General features: G+C 44.6%; 4 non-coding genes across 4 annotated transcripts; 2 read left to right on the top strand and 2 right to left on the bottom strand.

Moving 5' to 3' along the window:
• Window positions 1-107: 107 nt before the first annotated feature.
• On the bottom strand, window positions 108-179 carry trnag-ucc (transfer RNA glycine (anticodon UCC)). The gene has a single exon. It is a non-coding gene; the product is annotated as a tRNA-Gly (tRNA).
• A 1,873-nt stretch (window positions 180-2,052) lies between these two features.
• trnas-gcu (transfer RNA serine (anticodon GCU)) lies at window positions 2,053-2,134 on the bottom strand. The gene has a single exon. It is a non-coding gene; the product is annotated as a tRNA-Ser (tRNA).
• Window positions 2,135-7,632: 5,498 nt separating this feature from the next.
• Window positions 7,633-7,715, top strand: trnal-cag (transfer RNA leucine (anticodon CAG)). Its single transcript has one exon. It is a non-coding gene; the product is annotated as a tRNA-Leu (tRNA).
• Window positions 7,716-15,945: 8,230 nt separating this feature from the next.
• Window positions 15,946-16,017, top strand: trnam-cau (transfer RNA methionine (anticodon CAU)). Its single transcript has one exon. It is a non-coding gene; the product is annotated as a tRNA-Met (tRNA).
• The last annotated feature ends 6,458 nt before the right edge of the window (window positions 16,018-22,475 follow it).

Here is a 22,475-nt window from a genome sequence, read left to right on the forward strand (position 1 = left end):
TTCTCGGTCCGAAATAAATAAAATTAGAACGGGAAGCGTATTTATCGGCAATTGCCGCGTTCGAATTTTATTTTGTCCACAAAATAAAGTCAAAACTACATTACCAATGCGATGGCCGGGAATCGAACCCGGGTCAACTGCTTGGAAGGCAGCTATGCTCACCACTATACCACCATCGCTCGCTATGTTTGAGCAATGGTTATTTACATTTGTTATAATTACGGAAGTGCCTTAGTTGCCGATTTCCTCAGACACCAGGTGGTCCTGACGCACATTTTGTAAACTGAAATTGTTCACTCTTGTTTTTTGGACAGTTTAAGCCTACTTTTTAATATTGTACCTGCCTGGGAACTCATTGAATAGTTTTGAGGCCTGTTCTTTCGGTTAAAAACGTCTCCAATCAAAGCAAATTTAGATTCCAAGTCGAACGCCTGAACCACCCTGCAATCGGAGCTGTTTATTAGCCAGTCGATGCAACGACCTCAATAACGTTCATATTGACTTCATCAGGATTATTGAGATCACAGTCAGGGAGGTCAACTGTGTTCGGTTCCCGTTACTTTATATCTTTGTCTCTGACTGAGAGCTCATTCATTAACACAGAGACTTCTTCCTCTGTTTCAATATTTTTTTCTGCAGAGAGAATTTGAAGCGGAATTTTCCGTCCGAATAAATAATATTTAAACGGGACGTCCTTTTTGTTTCATTTCCGGCAAATGCTGCGTTTGAACTGTTTTTGACCACATGATTTGAAACGCAAGAGGCCGTAGATAAGGACCTAAATAAATGACCAGTGCTATGGCCGGGAACCGAATCCGGGCTAACTGCTTGGAAAGCAGCCATGCTCACCACTGCACCACCATCGCTTGCTCTGTTAAATAGGTTGTTATTTTCATTAGTTATAATTACGGAATTACTTTCGTTGCTCACGAAGGTGTGTCCATAACACAATTTGTAAACTGATCTTGGCTGTCGCGTTTTTCTGCACAGTTTAACCCCCCTTTTCACTGTTGTTTCTGACTGAGAACTCATTGAATAGCATTGAGGCCTATTCTTTCATTGCAACAAGGTTTACACAGGAAGCAAATCGAAGAAATATTTCCATTAATAACTCATGAATAATGAGAATCTTGAGTGAATTTCATTTCAGGTGTCCTGTTCTGTTCTGTTCTGACCTGCGATAGCTAATTAAATAAGTCATCAATGTGATGGCCAGGAACCTTGATCGAATGCTCACACAGTCACCACCATCGCCCACTTGACTCTTGGAGCTACTGCTGCCCACAGAGGTGGCCAAGCAAGAGGCACAGATGTTGACAAACTGCACCCGCTCCAAGTAGATTAACAATATTACTGAACAAAAAAAGGAACTATGACAGTCTCTCTGAAAGCATTGCACCAACACCTCTTAAAGAATCAATTTGCTGTAACTAATTCAATATGAACCGATTCAATGTCAGCCCTATTCCTTGCCAGTCCTCAAACAGGCATTGACTGGTTAGAAGTTTTAATCTTATCCGAGAACAATTGGAGAAATTCCCAAAGAAGTGAAACTGTCGCCCTGAACTTCATAGAATCCCGACAGTCCAGAAGGAGGCCATTCGGCTCATTCGGCTGTTCGAGCCGGCGCCATCAGCAATCCCATGCAGGCCCGTAACCCCACATATTTAACATGCTAATGCTCGTGACAGTTAGGGGCAAATGAACCGCACCTCCACCTAACCCGGCACTAATTTTCAAGGCGGAACGTCCGATTCTGGAAAGACAAAATCCGCAACTGGTGCCTCAAAAGAAGCTGGGGTCTGTTTTGGAGCTTCTGCAACCACATGTTCTCATGGTGGCAAACTCCTGCCCAAAGCTGGTGTCCTGATTTGAATCGATTGCCAGCTCGAGTTTCTCATTTGGATGAGGAATATGGAATGGTGCTGGATTATTCACCCCAAATACCTGCAGAACTCGGTCGAAACTTCACGTTTGTTCGGAAACTTCAACATCAGTCATCAGTTCACCCTCAATCAGTGGGTCAATACGAAGACGGAGAAAATGCACCAACGACGAAGATGGGATTCGAACCCACGCGTGCAGAGCACAATGGATTAGCAGTCCATCGCCTTAACCACTCGGCCACCTCGTCATGCGTCTACACTCCCCCAAACCAGCTCTTGTGCTCTTAACACCGGCAACAAGAGGACATTTCTCCCGCAGGACAATGTTGTGTTCCTGCTCTCTCATTAATCTCGGTTCGTTGTAACTCTTCCATTCGATGTAAATCCATAGAAAGTAAAGAGGGAGACAGTTAATTTATCAGGTCCCTCCAGGTCAGAAGGTTGCGTGTTTAATTCACGTCAGGCTCCTGGAGGATTTCTGCAGTTGGTCTTTGGATTCTGCATCCGGGGAAAGTTGATTGTTTGCAAATGTTCGCGAAATGATACATTTCAAAATTATGATGAAATGATATTTTAGGGATACCTCCGGTTTCCACGAGCAGGTCATATTTTTGCTGTTTGTAAATTTAAAGCAACGTCCACGGTCCGAGATGATTCAGCGGACATCTCAGGGGAGAGCTGACTTCTGGTGATTGAACCGGAGGATTCACATCTCAGGCGGGGAGCAAGGCTGAGAAGGCGGGGCCTGTATCAATAATCTCAACCGATACGGGAAATGATCGGGAGCTGTTGGCTGAATCTGCTGCACAGCCAACTGAACTAAACCTGGGACAAAATGCGCTGTGCCACCCACGGTAACACAAATCAACATGACGAAGCAAATTTGCTGCCGAGAAAATCCAGATTTGCTCTTGGACAGCAGCCGAATATGCCTTTTTGATGCGAGTGAAAACACGATAGCAAAGGGTGGTTTCGATCCATCTACCTCTGGGTTACGGGCCGCTTCCGCTGCGACACTCTGCTCCGAAAAATAATCGCTTCCTGCCTCTGACTGTTGCGCGGCAGTCCGACAACTATTGATTTAAAACAACAACCTCCGTGGTGGGAAGCACACCCTGGCTGGACAATAACACATGACATCACCTCGAGTGTAACAGATAGAGAAAGACACACAGAAAAGCAGTAAGAGACTATCAGGATACACACACAATGACAGACAGAAAAGGTGCCGAGCAAACCAGCAAGATACTGAGATGGAAAACATGATTATTTATGAAAAGCTGTTTTCTGTTACACAAAGCCAGGCCCTGTTTTGAAATCTATTTCCTGCTGTTTAACTGTTTTCTGTGCTGTGTAACTGTTCTCTCTGTTGTGGAACTGTGACTCTGTCGTTGACAGATCTTCACTGTGGTTTTGTCAAATTCTTCCCTGTTGTGTAAATGTGTTCCCTGTTGTGTAAATGTGTTCCCGGTTGTGTAAATATGATCCATCTTGAGCAGAAGTTTTCTCGGTTCTGTAAAGGCGTGTCCTGTTGTGACATGTTCTCTGTTGTTCTGTGATGTTGTCTCTGGAAAACAATCGACGGAAATTTCAAGGCCGCCATTTCTGAAGCTTGCATTCAATTCCAGCTTTATTTGGGCCGAATGGCCAACTCCTGTTTCTGTTTTCTATCCATGTTTCTATGTATTAAATCCGTGAATTTGAATTTTGCAAGCTGCCGTGGTGGGATTTACTCCGTGTCCCCAAATATTAGTCCGGACCTCTGGATTGCCAGCCCAGTGACATAACCTTTCATCCCTGTGAACAAAAACAGTTCATTCAGCTCATTATTAAACCTCTTCCTGAGGACATTAGAATTCCATCCACAGAATTCCCATTGGCCGATTGATAACAAAGCATTTTGTTCGAGTTGGGAACATCAATAATTTATCCAGATCAAACAGATATTGTGGAATTGTTCGGATCAAAAATTCTAAGATAAGTGAGAATTAAATGGACAAAGTTACAAGGGAAGTAATTCTGAGAAAGCTCCCTGCAATTTCTGAAAGAAATAGTGGATTTCAGGTTACAGGCTCAGTTTTGAGGAGGTTCCACCAGATTTCTGTACAAAGTGACTGGGTTGGAAACTGTAATCTTCAGATAGCAGCACAAAAGGCACCGTTAGGCTCCGGTTACGCGCCTGAAAGTGAGTGATTTTAGAACATAGAACATAGAAAGCCACAGCACAAACAGGCCCTTCGGCCCACAAGTTGCGCCGATCACATCCCCACCTCTAGGCCTATCTATAGCCCTCAATCCCATTAAATCCCATGTACTCATCCAGAAGTCTCTTAAAAGACCCCAACGAGTTTGCCTCCACCACCACCGACGTCAGCCGATTCCACTCACCCACCACCCTCTGAGTGAAAAACTTACCCCTGACATCTCCTCTGTACCTACCCCCCCAGCACCTTAAACCTGTGATTTTTGTGGAGTATGTGGAATATTTCTTGTACCAGTCCTGTTCAGCCACCGCCACCGCCCCCCTCCCCCCCCCCCACCCCGCCACCCCCTCTTCCCACCCCCCAACTCTTTTTCCGTTACGTCGATGACTGTATCGGTGCTGCTTCCTGCTCTCATCTGCGTCTGGAAAAAATAGCGATTTTGCTTCCATTTTCTACCCTCGCATTTTCGCATGGTCCAAATCCGACACTTCCCTACCCGTCCTTGACCTGTCTGCCTCCAATTCTAGATAGACTGACCACCAGTAACTAAAGCCCCACCGACTCACACGCCGAGTACAGATCCTCATACCCCGCTCCCTGTAAGGACGCCATCCCCATTCTCCTAGTTTGTTCACCTCAGTCGGAACTGTTCCCCTGATGCCTCTTTCCAAATCGGCGCTCCTGACATGGACTCCAACTTCCTGAAACCAAGGTGCCTCCACCCCGACCCTCGGTGTTTGGTTAGGCGCTCAACCGTGCCCTATTCGTCTCCCGCACCTCTGACCTCACCCCTTTCTCCTCGCAGAGCCACGATCGGCTCCCAAAATACAGAAGTCAAACAGACATTGTTATCGTCTTCTTTTCCATCTGTTCGCTCAATATTTCGTCGATATCTTCACAAAATCCAATAGGAATGGCGATCAGTTTTCCAGTCAGTGATCAGCCCTCTGGAGGTGATTAAAGAAAATGAACAGTTTCATCCACTCTCGAAACCCTGGGGGCTTGAACCTGCGCGGTGAACCACATTAGATTTTAAATCAAACGCCTGAACAACTCGGTCATCGCAACTATAACCAACATCTAACAAACCAGTTTATGAACAGCTGATTTCTTCAAAGTTTACCTTTGATTGTCTCGCCAGACAATGACGAGGAATCTAACACACTATCCGTTGCGCCACAGAGCCACACCTGGTGCACTTATTCCCCATCCCCATATGGGAATTTCTGACGTATCGAACAGACAGTTCAAAAGTTCAGCAATTGGACAATGACTATATTTCAAAAATCCTTTATTATCAGTGAAATGATTTGGGACGCCCTTTGGTTCTGAAAAGAGCTACAGAAATTCCAGTCGAACTCTGAAAGGACACAGACAGCTTAGTGGAATGGGAGGACATGTGGCGGATGAAGAATTAAGTGATTCATTTTGGTGGGAAGAACGCAAAGAGACAATACAAAATAAAGGATATAATTCCAAAAGGGGAAACAGGAACAGCGGGAAATATATGGACCTGTGTACAAATCATTGAAGGTGGCAGGGCAGTTTGTAACAGCCGTATATTATCCCCGGATTTAAAAACAACATCAGGATTTTGATACAAATTTTCTGCAACGAAAATCCAGATGTACTATTCGATCGCACATTAGATATTCCAAGCATTGCCTGTCGCCTGAGGTATGGTAACCCTTGGGCTAAATCGCCACCAGAAAGCTCTCCCTTTTGAGGGGGAAAGCAGCCTCTGGTCATTTGCAACTCCGGCGACTTTACCTTTATATCTGTGTCATATTCTTTGATTTTATTTGATTTGATTTATTCTTGTCACATGCATTAGTACACAGTGAGAAGTATTGTTTCTTACATGCTACGCAGACAAAGCATACCATACATAGCGAAGGAAAGAAGAGAGCGCACAATGTAGAGTTACAGTCACAGCAACATGTAGAGAAAGATCAAATTAATACGAGATAGGTCCAATCAAAATTCTGATGGTAACAAGGAAGAAGCTGTTCTTTACTTGGTTCGTGCCTGCCCTCAGATTTTTGTATCCAGTTCTCGACAGAAGCCGGTGGAAGATAATCTGTCCACGGTGTGTGGCTGCTTCAACTGGCTGCTTTTCCAAGGCAACGCGGCGTGTCAATGGATGGCAGACTGGTTTGCGTGATGAACTGGCTTTGTTTACGACACTTTGTCGATTTTTTGCGGTCCTGGACAGAGCAGGAGCCGCACCAAGCTGTGATGCAACCAGAAGGAATGCTTTTTCTGGTGCATCTGTCTGTATTCAGACTGTGTTTTGCATTATCTGCTGCTCAATGAAGATTGGGATCTTTCTGATTCGATCAGTTAAACTGTGCGTGGAGAAGTGACTTGTTCTGACTGTCAGCTTCCGGAACTGAAACATGGTTTCTCAATTAATTCTGTCTCTGTCAACTTTTGGTACTGCAACTGAGTTTCTGTATCCCCTCATTTTGACTCACCGATTGATGTTGTTTATTCATTCCTGGTATGTGGGTGTCGCTGGCTGGGCCCGCATTATTGCCCATCCTAAATTTCCCGTGAACTGAGCGGCTTGATAGGTCACCTCAGAGGGCAGCTTAGAGTCACCAAAGTTGCTGTGTGTCGGGGGCCCCATTTAGGTCCAAACCAGTTAAAATATTCATTCCTTAAAGGACATTAGTGAAGCAGTTGTCTTCCTTTTGACAATCGATCCATGGTCGTCAGACTTTTAATCCCAGATGTTCTTAATTGATGAAATTTCACCATTTGCCTTGGTGGTGGTGGTGGTCTGTGTGTGTGTGTGTGTGTGTGTGTGTGTGTGTGTGTGTGTGTGTGTGTGTGTGTGTGTACGTGAGAGAGAGAGATTCTCACATAATCAGTCCGTTTGTGAGTGTGGATTAACCTTTTATATTCCCTCACAAACACTGTGATCCCCTTGCTTTTGTGAATTCCCAAGAAGCATTTGTACTACTGAGACCCTGGTGGTCGGGTGGAGGGTGGGGTGAGGGTTGAAGGCAATGCCGCAGGTTGCTGAGTGTGGAAGCAGCCGATTTTAAAGCTTGTGAGTTGGAAAGTGAAGAGTGAACTTGTCTGTGTGAAGATCACAGAAAAAGTATGTCTGGACCTGCGCACTCGAGACAAGTTTTGGGTTGTCAGTAAATGAACTCCTGTAATGAAGGGACAAAATCAGAAAGAGGAAATGCTGGAAATATTCAGCAGCTCCGAAAGCAGCTGTGGAAAGATATTCCTGTCGCCAGGATATAACTCTCCTATTGGATACTTCACGTTGCTCAGATCTGACACTCTCAACACCTTCGTGTAAGGAACAGGTAGGGCGGGAATTGGGTCTTTGTTGATTTGCGCAATCAGCGCAATGCAGCAATGAGAAGCTCCTCAGCCCCCGGCGGCTTGGGAAAGGATGGGACTCAGATACAGGACTCTGGTTGGGGTTCAAAAATGGAAAAATACATCGAGTTATAAATGTAATGATAATAAAGGTGGAATTCAGATCGACTTGTGCAGAAATTTTACACTTGGCCAATGTAGTCAGGATGGCCGAGCGGTCTAAGGCGCTGCGTTCAGGTCGCAGTCTCTTCTGGAGGCGTGGGTTCAAATCCCACTCCTGACAGTGATTTTTCGTTCGCGAAGCAGCATCCAAACCCAAGAAATTTCTCACCTGGCAGCACAAGGGCAGCTGATGCTGAGAAACAACGACCACCTGTGAGTTCCACTCCGAGACACACTTCATCCTGACTTGGAAATGTATCACCGTTCCCCTGGCTGGCTCACAATCTTGGAACTCCCTCCCGAACAGGAGTGTATGTGCACATATACCACATGGACTGCAGCGGCACCAGAATGAATTCATCGCCAATTACTCAAAGATTATTAATTTGGACAATAAATGCTTCTCGCGCCAGCGGCACACATATCCCGTATGAATAAAGTACTTCTTAAAAAATCACCTCGTGCCACAGAAGGAGCACATCTGCCTTCAGAGCAGAAAACTGTGTGTGAATCACATCCTGAACACGGCTACTTTTATACCAGGTGTGTGTCTGAAAACAGTAAGTGGAACCAAGCTCACGATAAACCGCTCAATGTTTCGTGGAAGTGTTTCACTGAGTGATTTGTGTGATTCCCTCTGATGTGCTTTCTTTTGTGAATTCCTAAGGAGCACCTCCCCTGAGACCCTGGTGGGCGGGTGTCGGGGAAAGGCGGATTTGAAAGGTTTACAGGGAAATCGGTGCAGTCTCGATGGGCCACTGTGGGATTCAGTTATTTTTCTTTCATGAATCTATCCGAGATCCCATAGCATCTGTGGAGAGAGAACCGGTCATTCCCGTGAAAGGTCTGCATCTGAAATGTGAACTATCTCTATTTTCAGAGGTACGTTACAGATCTGGTAATATCTCTTTTTTCACTAATACCACCAGATCTGTTTGTGATTTATATAAATGATCTGGACTGTTTGTGATTTATATAAATGATCTGGACTGTTTGTGATTGATATAAATTATATAAATGATCTGGAAGAAGGAGTAACTGGGGTGATCAGTAAGTTTGCGGACGACACAAAACTGGCAGGACTTGCAGATAGTGAGGAACATTGTCAGAGGCTACAGAAGGATATAGATAGGCTGGAAATTTGGGCAAGGAAATGGCAGATGGAGTTCAATCCTGATAAATGCGAAGTGATGCATTTTGGTGGGAATAATGTAGGGAGGAGCTACACGATAAATGGAAGAACCATAAAGGGTGTAGAGACACAGAGGGACCTGGGTGTGCAAGTCCACAGATCTTTGAAGGTGACGTCACAGGTGGAGAAGGTGGTGAAGAAGGCATATGGCATGCTTGCCTTTATAGGACGGGGCATAGAGTATAAGAGTTGGGGCCTGATGTTGCAGATGTATAGAACGTTGGTTCGGCCGCATTTGGAATACTGCGTCCAGTTCTGGTCGCCACACTACCAGAAGGACGTGGAGGCTTTGGAGAGAGTACAGAGGAGGTTTACCAGGATGTTGCCTGGTATGGAGGGGCTTGGTTATGAGGAGAGATTGGGGAAACTGGGGTTGTTCTCCTTGGAAAGACGGAGGATGAGGGGAGACTTAATAGAGGTGTATAAAATAATGAAAGGCATAGATAGGGTGAACGGTGGGAAGATTTTCCCCGGGTCGGTGGTGACATTCACGAGGGGTCATAGGTTCAAGGTGAAGGGGGGGGGGAGGTTTAACACAGATATCAGAAGGACATATTTTACACAGAGGGTCGTGGGGGCCTGGAATGTGTTGCCGGGCAAGGTGGTGGAGGCGGACACACTGGGAACGTTTAAGACTTATCTAGACAGCTATATGAACGGAGTGGGAATGGAGGGATACAAAAGAGTGGTCTCGTTTGGACCAGGGAGCGGCGCGGGCTAATTGTTCCTTGTTTCTCGTTTCAAGGCTTCATTCTATCATCATCTTGCTGGTGCCAGTACAGAGCGAGACTGCGGATAGTTGGGAACCTGTCTCGGGGGCAGGGAATTCATATGGTGTTCGTGGAAGTGGAAATGACTAGGGTTGGGAAGCATTTTCCGATCAGGGCCAGTGTGATCTCCTGGACTCGTTTCGATCGCCTCAGGGGGTCGGAGAGGAATTTCCCAGATTTTTTCCCCCATATTGGCCCTGGGGTTTTCACTCTGGGTTTTCGCCTCTCCCTGGAGATCACATGGTCTGGAATGGGGGGGTGGGGGTGAGTTAATAGGTTGTGTTGAACAAAGCATCGTAGCTGTGAGGGACAGCTCGGTGGATAGGATATTGGTATGTAGATAGGCTGGAAAATTGGGCGGGGATCCTGGATTCAGGATTCAATCCTGGACCGGGGAGCGGCGCGGGCTTGGAGGGCCGAAGGGCCTGTTCCTGTGCTGTATTTTTCTTTGTTCCTTGTTCTTTGTTCTTTGTATTTCCAGCATTCTGTTGTACCCACGAAGAGCGGTATCAGGCTCTGGGGCTTAGTTGGTTAAAGCACCGATTTAGTAAACCAGAAGATTCTGGATTCAGATCCTCGGATTCCTTTCCAGTGAACTTTGCAACTGCGTAAGTCGCAATATCCATTTCTTGCTTGTCAATGTTGTCTTTCCCTTCACAGTGGATAATCCACAACGATAAAAAAAACATAGTTCGAGAGTCTCCACAAGTATCTTGACTATTTATTGACGTGATCCACGTACTTTCATCATCTTGCAGTAAAAAAACATTTAATTTGCAATAAATCCAATTCTCCAAGTTCTACAAACATAGCGTTCCATTGTTTTCTCAGGGAATTTAGAACAGAGTCAAATCGCCTTAGAATCACACCATCCCGACAGTGGTGAAGGAGACCATTCTGCCCATCGAGTCTGTCCCGACTCTCCGACAGAGAATCGCACACAGGACCTATTCCCGCAGAGCCACGCATCCACCCCGCTAATCTACCGATACAAACACCTTGGTGACCAAGGGGCAATCTAGCATGGCCAAATCCACCCAACCTGCTCATCTTTGGACTGTGGGAGGAAACCGGAGCACCTGGTTTCCTGAGATAACTTGCCTGGATGAATGCAGTTTGAACAGCACTGCAAAAACTTGGCATCATCCAGGATAAAGCATCCCACTTCATTAGCTTCCCATGCATAAAGCTTCACTCCCTCCACTCCCGACACAAAATGGCAGCAGTTTGCGCCATCTACAAGATGCACTGCAGCAACACAGCAAGGCTCCTTTGCCAGCACCTTCCAAACCCACGACCACGACAGCCTAGAAGGACAAGCACAGCAGACACATCAGAATAACACCACCAGGTTGCAGGGCACTGATATTTATTTATTGATTGTAGTTATTTATAAGTTGTTGTTGTTGCACGTGTGTGTTGTTTAATCTTCGTGATTTTCAAAAGAAGCGAAATATCGAATTGAAAAAGATGCTACTATTTCTCACCCAACCAGCGAACGTCGGGTCAAACTTTAAGAAAGCCCCCGGGGTTTGCGATTTATTTTTGAGTCAGTGGTTTCCCTGGGAGCCAATAAACAGAAGCAGCGTGGAGAGATGGCAGAGCAGGGAATGTCGGTGCCGAAGCTGAATCACATGAACGGAGCAGTAACCTGCTTTCTACTAATCGGACCCCAAGTCCGATTCTGGTGGGACTGAAACCCACAACCTTTGAATGGCTGACTTGCCATTATTTAGATGTCTAACGCGCTACCCAAAGCGCCACAGAGCCACATGCTGGAAGTTTGCTTTACTTGTCCATATATGGATAATTGACAATGTGGAAAGTTCAACAATCTCGTAGTTAAAAAGTCAAGGACTGTGAAGAGGGACTTTATTGATTGCAAGTCATGTTGCTACATCTTATGTCTGTTAAAACAGCTGTGGGAATACAGACCATTTTGTCCTTTTTACATGAAATCTGTCCATCACAGAATGATCCTCCCTCTTTCTCTTCCTTATTCTCGTGGACAGCTCGGAGTGTAATCTCACAGGCTTGATAGTCGGGGGCACATTCTACTCTATCTGCCACAGCGCTGATCAGAATCTGTTCCCTGTTCCAGTTAAACACCTGCACAGAACACAACGCAAAGCTGGAAGCTGGAAACCAGAATCAAAAACCGAAAATGCTGGATATGCTCAGCAGGTGATGGATGAATGGAGATTCCTGTAAAAGAGACCTTGGGGTACAGGTTCATAGCTCCTTGAAAGTGGAGTCACAGGTGGACAGAGTGGTGAAGAAGGCATTCGGCATGCTTGGTTTCATTGGTCAGAACATTGAATTCAGGAGGTGGGACGTCTTGTTGAAGTTGTACAAGACATTGGTAAGGCCACACTTCGAATACTGTATACAGTTCTGGTCACCCTATTATAGAAAGGATATTATTAAACTAGAAAGAGTGCAAAAAAGATTTACTAGGATGCTATCAGGACTTGATGGTTTGAGTTATAAGGAGAGGCAGGATAGACCGGCACTTTTGTCTCTGGACTGTCAAAGGCTGAGGGGTGATCTTATAGAGGTCTATAAAATAATGAGGGGCATAGATCAGCTAGATAGTCAATATATTTTCCCAAAGGTAGGGGAATCTAAAACTAGAGGGCATCGCTGTAAGGTGAGAGGGGGAGATACAAAAGGGTCCAGAGGGGCAATTTCCTTCACACAGAGGGTGGTGAGTGTCTGGAACAAGCTGCCAGATGCAGTAGTAGAGGCGGGTACAAATTTGTCTTTTAAAAAGCATTTAGAGAGTTACATGGGTAAGATGGGTATAGCGGGATATGGGCCAAATGTGGGCAATTGGGAGTAGCTTTGGCGTTTTGAAAAAAAGGCGGCATGGACAAGTTGTCCGAGGGCCAGTTTTCATGCTGTAAACCTCTATGACTATATGACAAGCCGCTGAAGCACAGCACAGTTGCACAGTTTAAAGTTTCCTTTCATCCACAATAGATATTCCATTCTAGTATTTTGAACAATTCAAATCGAAAATGTGCATTGTTATTCTCGTCGCCACAGCCTGAAAACAACTCCAGGCATTGATCTCTCCCTTGGATTTTAAATTTGTAAATCCATTCTCTATCTTTTAAAGCTACTATTGAAACGGTATCCATCACCCGCTCATTTCCTTGTGAATGAGCAGGAGAATTGAAGATATATTTGGATAATTTTCCTTTGACTACATTTGTACAGAAGCATCAAGGTCAAGGAGGGAACCACACACAGCACTTCATGAAATTCACCCACTAAAAGGTGACAGTGTTTAATCAAGGGATGGTTCTATTTGTTCATTTATTATTAATGGAGAATATAAAGTTGGAACAGTGTGCAATCTGGGCATTGTAACTGAGCAAAGTGAAACACAATGTGGACTGGGCAGGATAAGCCTAGCATGGGCAATGGACAGAGTGGAGGTGCGACGTTGGCTGGCTTGTGAGACGGCGCAGGGAGATGTTGCAAGGTGAAGGTACATCGGAAAATGGGAGTGTTAAATGTTGAATGATGAATGTGCAAGTAGAATGTGCAATGTAGACTGCAGGCTGGATATTCAATGGGTTCTGTGATGGGTGAATAGACTGTGGAATCTTGGCATGGTAAAGGTGCAATGGGGATGAGGACGGGTAAAGGTGTATCCTTTATTTTATATCACCTCTCCTCGATCTTCGGACCAAAATGCATCACTTCACACTTCCTTACATTAATTAAATTGTATCTGTCACGTGTCTGCCCATTCCACCAGCCTGTCTATATCTTCTTGCAGATTATCAATATCCTCCTCACTAAAAATCATAATATTTTCAAATTTTGCACCACTGACAAATGTTGAGATCGAAACCTAAGCACCCAGATATAGGTCAGTAATATATATCAAGAAAAGCAAATTTCTCTCTATATAATATCCCCAATCAGAAATAGGTAAAACGTTCTGAAAAATATGCTTTAATAGGTTTGTACTAATAATTAAACTGTTGCTGAATGAAATTCTAACTAAGCTAATGATTCAAATGCCATTTGGCTCCAAATAAAATGCCAACCGGCACTAATACATTCAATTATAAGCATAGCCTTGCTCATTTATCAGGATTTAAATGACGAATACAGAGGGAAGCAGCGTACTGGTAGATTTCAAAATGAAATGGCCAAAAGATTTAGTATTTCTAAATTCCTCAGTCCCAGGTTCAATATGATGTGAACAATTCTTGTCTGCTGTGTCCCTCTCTGATGTCTGAACTTCAGCCTACCAGAGTGTGCTGCCATCCACTGGCCGCAATACAGAACTGCAGTGGAGCGGAAAAATGCATCTTAACTGTCGCTGTTGCAGAGACAGATCAAACAGGAGTTAATGATTGGATATCGGCATTACATTCCATAGAGAAATCAATATTAATGTAGTTTTAAATGCAGTCAGTATAACTTCGAATTTGCTATTACCTGGAGCAGTTGAGTCGACGAGCACAGATGTACGAAAGGAAAATCTCGGTAATGAGACGATGGAGAATGAATTTCAGAGATAAGCAGATGATGTTACGTTGAAGATTTTTAGTAGAGGATCGTGTGGAATCATGTACTAATTAGAACAAAAGGCCCTGTTTCAATTATGTACCTTCCAGATAGAATGTGTACAGATTTGCAAAGTCTCTCAGAGAGATTCATAATGAACATCACACACATATGTCGCACCAGAGACAGAGCGATACAGAATGAGTCCAACACTCATACACCTCGAATCTTAGAAGGGACAGCAAAGAGAGGGAGACCATTCGGCCCTTTGTCTCTATGCTGGTATGTACAAGAACAACTCAGCTCATCCCTTTCCCGTCCTTATCTCATAACCATGGAAATCCTTTCACTTCAGGTGCTGATTCCATTCCCCCTTGACAGCCCTGATTTGATGCTGCCTCTGCCGCCCTCTCAGGCAGTGCATCCCCAGGTCCTAAACACTCTGCACATTAAAAGCCATCCTTCTCTCCTCAGGCAATGGGAGCAATATTTCTTCATCTACTCTTCTTAGACTGCACCCACAAGCCCACCACCTCTACCAGGGTAGAGGCAGAGAGATTCTTTCCACTTAGAAAGGAAACAAGAACTTGAGGACACAGCCTCAAAATAAGGGGGAGTCAGTTTAGGACAGAGTTGAGGAGGAACTTCTCCTCTCGGAGGGTAGTGAATCTCTGGAATTCTCTGCCCATTGAAGCAGTGGAGGCTACCTCGTTAAAAATGTTTAAGTCACAGGTAGATAGATTTCTGATCAATAAGGGAATTAACGGTTTTGCGGAGCGAGCGGGTAAGTGGAACTAAACCACTATCAGATCAGCCATGATCTTATTGAATGGCGGGGCAGGCTCGAGGGGCTAGATGGCCTACTCCTGCTCCAATTTCTTATGTTCTTATGTTCTTACCATCTCGAAGGACAGCGGCAATAGATACATGGGAACACCAGCACTGCAAGCTCCCCCTCAAGCCACTCACCATCCTGACTTGGAAAGACATCGCGGCTCTTTCGCTGTCAGAGTGGCAAAATGCTGAAAGACTGTATGGCGAACAGCACTGTGGCTGTACCGACACCTCATGGACTGCAGCCGTTCAAGAAAGCAGCAAACCATCACCTTCCGAATGTCAGCTGGGGATTGGCAATGAATGCTGGCCTCTTCAGTGATGCCCACCTCTCGAAATGAATAAAACAAATAAACACTCGCAACTACAACAGGAGACAGATAGATACAGAACAAATCTCACTCACGTGCATGTTTGGATACAATCTGAATCCCCCAATCACATTCACTAGCAGAGGGTAAAATGCAGTCGAAATTGGGCGATTGTTATCCAGTTGCAGTTTAACCAGAGTTTTATACAAGAATAGAGAACATCTTAACACAACGTGCAACATTTTAACCCAATATGGAACATTATGAGACCAGTTAATCATCTTTCTGCCGAACAGAAAACATCTTCACGGAGAATATTTTCACACAACACGGAACACGTTTTCAGAGCAGGGCATATATTAACAGAACATTTTAAAAAAGTACACAACATGGATCATATTTATACAACCGGAAAGATATTGAAAGCATCAGGGAAACAGCAGGAAATATATTTACAAATATGTACTTGCAACAGAAAATTCCTTTAAAAATAGAGATCGATTTTCCAATTCCGTGCTTTGCCGGTTTCCCATCACCTTTGCCTGTCGTTACGTGTCCAGACAATCTCTCTTACTGCTATTGTGTGTTTCTCTCTGTTTTATTCTCGCTTTGATGCAGTGGCTGAGCGTCCTGACACTGGAACGTGTATTAAATGATACAGGAGCGAAAATCTGCCTGACTATATTGATAGGCAGCAGCAATGCCCCTTGCCGGAGCAGAGTGACGCAGCGGAAGCGTGCTGGGCCCATAACCCAGAGGTCGATGGATCGAAACCATCCTCTGCTATTCCTACTTTCACTGACAATGAAACGACTTGTGGCTTCTACGTGGAGTCGGCAGACAGGTATTTCGATCGGCATCTCTTTTCTCCAAAAAACCTCAATCTGCAGTGAATCAATTTTATATGCAAGAAAGCATACGAACGGGGAACATCTTAACACAACATGCAACAATTTACTGACAGAAACATCTTCACGGAGAATCTTCTCACACAACATGGAACACATTTGCAGAGCAGGGGCCATATTAACAGAATAGAAAAAAAAAACATTTACACAGCCGGAAACACAACAGCGGAGCATCTTACACAACAGCAGAAATCATCTCTCAACAACAATTGAGACAGTTACATGGGGAAGATGGGTCTGGAGGGTATGGCGCAAACACGGGCGATTGGGAATCGCTCGGTGGTAAAAAACTCGGCAGCATGGACAGGTTGGGCCGATGGGGCTGTTTCCATGTTGTTAACCTCTATATCATAGAGCACAGCAGGATAAACAGTGAAACACTTTGCACAACAACAGTGAACATCTTTGAACAGCAGAGAGCACAGTTACACAGCGGGAAATATATTTATAAACATATTTACAAGAGAAAACTCCTTTCAAACATCAGTGATCAATTCCGTGACTGTCGTTACACGTGAACAAACAACCTCTTTGGCTGCTTTTGTGTGTGTCTTTCTCTGACCTTTTATTCTTGGTGTAATGCAGTGGAATTGTGTAGCCAGGCTGAGCCTCCTGACACTGGTGATGGTGTTAAACAAAAGTGTGGAAGTGAATATCTGACTGATTGCATTGATAGGCAGCGGGGGTGGGGGTAGGGTGAGGGGGAGGAGGAGAGGGGGGAGGGAGGAGTGGGAAGGAGGGAGGGGGGATGGGGAGAAAGAGAGGGGAGCGGAAGGGGGAGGGGGGAGAGGGAGGGGGAGGGGGAGATGGGAGGGGGAGGGAAGGGGGAGCGGGAGGGGAAAGGGGGGAGGGAGCAGGGGAGAGGAGGGGGCGGGGGAGGGGGAGGGCGAGGGGGGAGGAGGGGAAGGCAGGTGGAGGGGGAGGGGAAGGAGGGGGAACGGGGGAGGAGGGGGAGGGGGAGGGAGAAGGGGACAGGGGTCGTGGGGGAGGGGGGAGGGGGCGGAGACTGGGGAGCGGGTGGAAGCGAAGATGGACTTTCTGTAGCAGAGTGGCGCAGCTGAAGAGTGCTTGGCCCATAGCTCAGAGGCCGATGGATCGAAACCATCCTCTGTTACTTCCTCTTAACAATAATAACAAAACCACTTGACTACAATTCTGCAGCATTTACGTGGAATATGCAGGCAGGTATCTGCATTGGCTCCTCTTTTCTGTTATAAGCCTCAACCCAGTTTGATACGCACACAAGGTGTAGATACTGTGAACATGCACCAGGATATATTAGACAGAGGTAATGGTGCAAAGGGCACAATTTCAGAATTTGTGGACAATGTGAAACTTGGAAGCATTGTGAACTGTGAGGAGCCTGGTGTAAAACTTCAAAAAGTACATCGGCAAGTTGACGGAATGCGTGGACAAGTTACAGATGAAATTCAAAGCTGAGAATTGTGAAGTGATTCATTCTGGTAGGAAGATTATAGAGAGACAATGAAAAGTAAAAGGAAAACAGTTCCAAAGTATCTAATCCATTTCATTAGTAACGTTTCTCAGTCCTACAACTCTAAATGAGGTGCAATAGTACAACTCTAAAATAACACCAAATTACTGCGGATGCTGTCATCTGAAACCAAAAGAGAAAATGTTGGAAAATCTCTGCCGGTCTGGCAGCATCTGTAAGGAGTGAAATGAGCTAATGTTTCGAGTCCAGATGACCCTTTGACAAAGGGTTATCTGGATTGGTTTACTGCCAATTGGTAACTTCCTTAAAGTCAATAATAATCCATTCAAAATATCCGCATATGTATTTTACAATCATAATTACTCATTTGAATAAAATTACTGCATCTCACATTACTTCCTGTTAGCTCATAAACGTATTTAAAAGTCATTTAACTGAATGCTGCGAGTTTTATCAATGCCTTAATGTCGACTGGTTTAAAAATCTTACCACTCCATCAGGGGTTCCGCTTACAGGTATTAAATGTAATGAGAAGTCTGGACAGAATGGATAGGGACAAACTGTTCCCACTTGTGGAATGATGAAAAATGAGAGAGAACAGATTGAACATCATGAGCAAAGGAAGGAATAGGAAGACGAGGAAAACATTTTTCACACAGTGAGTGTTTAAAGTTTGGAATGCACTGCTGGAAAGTGCGGTGGATACAGATTCAATTGAAACGTTCGAAAGGAATTAGATTGTTTTCTGTCGCGTTACAGGGAGAAGGCGGAGATGTTCATTTTCTGTCACAACTCCTCACATAATTTCTCATTCATCATTCATCATTGAATCGAGTGTGAACTGTTCTCTTGTCGTTTCTAAACAAGTAGAAGTGCAGCACTGATTAAATGACAAGACAGTTGGTGGCCTAAGTCACTGGAGAGTTAAAAAATTACAAATATCTGTCTAAAAGGTGATGAGGATGGCGCAGTGACGGAATTTGAAATAAAAACAGAAAATGCGAGAAACCTCATGCACGTCTGGCACAATCTATCGGGGGAGAAACAGAGTTAATGCTTTCGTTGTCTGTGACTCTTCTTCAGAGTTGAGGAGAGTTTGAAATGTGACGGATTTAAAATGTTCTGGAGAATTCGGAGCACAATCTGGATTATTCATTAAAGCAATTACAAAGGCAAATGGCATGTTTGGTTTTATTGCAAGTGAATTGGAGGAGATGAAGAAAAGTGTCTTGCTACAATTGTACAGGAGTTTATGGAGACCACATCTGCAATGCTGTGTGCAGCTGTGGTATCCCGTTTGAGAAAAGATAAGCTTGCATTAGAGGCGGTACAGAGAAGGTTCACTTGATTGCCCCCCCGGAATGAGGTGGTTGTTCCATGTTGAGAGGCCCAGTGAATTATTCTGAGAGACCCTAGAGCTCAGAACAATGTGTAGATGCTTAGTGAATGATTCTATTGCTGTCTTCTGGGCAGGTGAGTGGCAGATAATGTAAAAGTAAAGAAAAGTAAAGTTAAAGTAAAGTTTATTAGTCACATGTAAGGCTCACATTAACACTGCAATGAAGTTACTGTGAAATTCCCCAATTTGCCACCGTCGGGCACCTGTGCCGGTCAATCACCTAACTAGATGACGTTCAATGCAGAGATGTGTGAGTTGATTCATTTTGAGAGTGTGGAGAAATAAAGGGAGCAACACTTAAGGAAATGCAGTAAAAAAGGGATCTCGGTTTCTCAGTACAAAAGTCATTTAAGGTGGCTGGGCATGTTGAGAGAGCAGGTAATAAAGCAAATGAAACACTATGTTTTATTGGAGGATTGAATACATGAATAAGAAGATCATGTTGAGATTTTAAATACACTAGATAGGCCTCACCTGGAGCACTGAGTCCAGTGCTGGGCATCACACTTGAAGAAGTTTGGAGGGAGTGCAAAGGATATTCACATGAATGATTCTGTTGACAAAGATTTGTAGCAATGAAGATCGATTGAGAGGTTGGGTATTTATTCCTTACGGAAAGAAGTCTGTGAGGACCTGGAGAGGGAAAGGTAGCATTGAGGAAGTAGTTGTGCTGCAGAAGGATTTGGATAGGCTGGGAGAGTGGGCACAGAAACGGCAGAAGGAAAACAATGTGGAAAAGTGTGAGGTGGATGGAGCTATTACAAGGGGGCATAACTATAGGGTTCATGGTGGGAGATATAGGAAGGATATCAGAGGTAGGTTCTTCACGCAGAGAGTGGTTGGGGTGTGGAATGGACTGCCTGCAGTGATAGTGGAGTCAGACACTTTAGGAACATTTAAGCGGTTATTGGATAGGCACATGGAGCACACCAGGATGGTAGGGAGTGGGATAGCTTGATCTTGGTTTCAGATGAAGGTCGACACAACATCGTGGGCCGAAGGGCCTGTTCTGTGCTGTACTGTTCTATGTTCTATGTTCTATGTTATGCACTTTGGAAGGAGGAATGGAGGCATAGATTACTTTTCAGATTGTGAAATGCTTAGGAACTCAGAAGCACAAAGGGACTTGGGAGTCCTTGTTCAAGATTCTCTTAAGGCAAACGTGCAGGTTCAGTCGGCAGTTAGGAAGGGAAATGCAATGTCGAGAGGGTTAGAATACAAGAGCACGGATGTACTTCGGAGGCTGGCAAAGGCTCTGGTCAGACACCGTTTGGAGTATTGTGAGCAGTTTGGGCACCGTATCTAAGGAAGGATGTGCTGGCCTTGGAAAAGTTCCAGAGGAGGTTCACAAGAATGATCCATGGAACGAAGAGCTTGTTGTATGAAGAACGGTTGAGGACTCTGGGTCTGTACTCGTTGGAGTTTACAAGGATGAGGGGGGATCTTATTGAAACTTAAAGGATACTGGGGGGCCTGGAGACAGTGTACACAGAGAGGATGTTTCCACTTGTAGGAAAAACTAGAACCAGAGCACAATCGCAGACGAAAGGAACGTTCCTTTAAAACAGAGATGAGGAGGAATTTCTTCAGCCAGAGAGTGGCGAATCTATGGAAATCTTTGCTGCAAAAACCGGAGGTCCCCCTAAAATATCATTTCATCATAATTTTGAAATGTATCATTTCGCGAATATTTGCAAACAATCAACTTTACCCGGATGCAAAATCCAAAGACCAACTGCAAAGCCCTCCAGGAGCCTGACGTGAATTAAACACGCAACCTTCTGACCTGGAGGGACCTGAGAAATTAACTGTCTCCCTCTTTACTTTCGATGGATTTACATCAAATGGAAGAGCAACAACGAACCGAGAGTAACGAGAGAGCAGGAACACAACATTGTCCGACGGGAGAAATGTCTTCGTGTTACGGGTGTTAAGAACACAAGAGCTGGTTTGGGCAATGGAGACGCATGAGGAGATGGCCGATTGGTTAGGGGGCTGGACTGCTAATCCATTGTTCTCTGCACGCGAGGGTTCGAATCCCATCCTCACCATAGGTGTCTTTTAGACCCTAATAATCACATTTTAATTTGATGTTTTTAAGTTTCCTTTGTATTTTGATTTCTGTTCGGGCTGTTCCCCCTCCTTTTTGGGGAGCTGCCCCTTTTAATTTGTCCTGATTTAATCTGAGTTTGTTTACTTGGTTTGGTTTGACCTAAAAAGAGGTCTCCAGGTCTGAGGGGTGAATAATCCAGCACAATTTCATATCCCTCATCCAAATGAGAAACTCCAGCTGGCAATCGATTCAAATCAGGACACCAGCTTTGGGCAGGAGTTTGCCACCATGAGAACATGTGGTTTCAGAAGCTCCAAAACAGGCTCCAGCTTCATTTGAGGCACCAGTGGCAGATTTTGTCTTTCCAGACTCGGACGTTCCGCCATGAAAATTAGTGCCGGGTTAGGTGGAATGGTCATGTTCAATTGCCCCTCACTGTCACGAGCATTAGCATGTTAAATATGTGGGGTTACGGGCCTGCATGGGATTGCTGATGGCGCAGGCTCGATGAGCCGAATGAGTCGAATGGCCTCCTTCTGGACTGCAGGGATTCTATGAAGTTCAGGGCGACAGTTTCACTTCTGTGACAATATCCCCAACTGTTCTCGCATAAGATTGAAACTTCTGATCAGTCAATGCTTGTTTGAGAACTGACAAGGAATAGGGCTGACATTGAATATGTTCATATTGAATTAGTTACAGCAAATTGATTCTTTAAGAGGTGTTGGTGCAATGCTTTCAGAGAGACTGTCATAGTTCCTTTTTTTGTTCAGTAATTTTGTTAATCTACTTGGAGCGGGTGCAGTTTGTCAACATCTGTGCCTCTTGCTTGACCACCTTCGCGGGCAGCAGCAGCTCCATTCCTGTCCAGATGTGTGGACACAAACGGCAAATCTCAATTATTGTTCACTGCCGCCATCTCCTGGCTGAACGCGAGTTGTGCAACAAGGAAACGATTCCTTCAGAATATTTTTGCATTGGAGTGAAATAACATCAACATGGTACTTACCGATTAAAGTGATTGCAAAACATGATATTAATCAAATTCTATATCGCAGAGATCTGCTTTCTGACTGGGAGACCATGCTGATTCCAATCTGTCGGAAAATGTAATACTCCCATAGCTGGAATGTCTGTCATAGTATGCTCTGATCTCTGATTTCTATGCTGCTTCATTACATGTGTATTCGTTCCATAAACACAGAGAGGGGTGGAAGAGTCAAGTGAGCGATGGTGGTGATTGTGCGAGCATTTGATCAAGCTTTGTGGCCATCACAGTGGTGACTTATTTAATTCGCTATCGCAGGTCAGAACAGAACACCTCAAATGTAATTCACGAAAGATTCTCATTATTCATGAGTTATTAATGGAAATATTTCTTCAATTTACTTCCAGTGTAAACTTTCTTGCAATGAAAGAATAGGCCTC

The sequence above is a fragment of the Mustelus asterias genome, unplaced genomic scaffold (genome assembly GCF_964213995.1).
Source record: "Mustelus asterias unplaced genomic scaffold, sMusAst1.hap1.1 HAP1_SCAFFOLD_124, whole genome shotgun sequence".
NCBI lineage: Eukaryota > Metazoa > Chordata > Chondrichthyes > Carcharhiniformes > Triakidae > Mustelus > Mustelus asterias.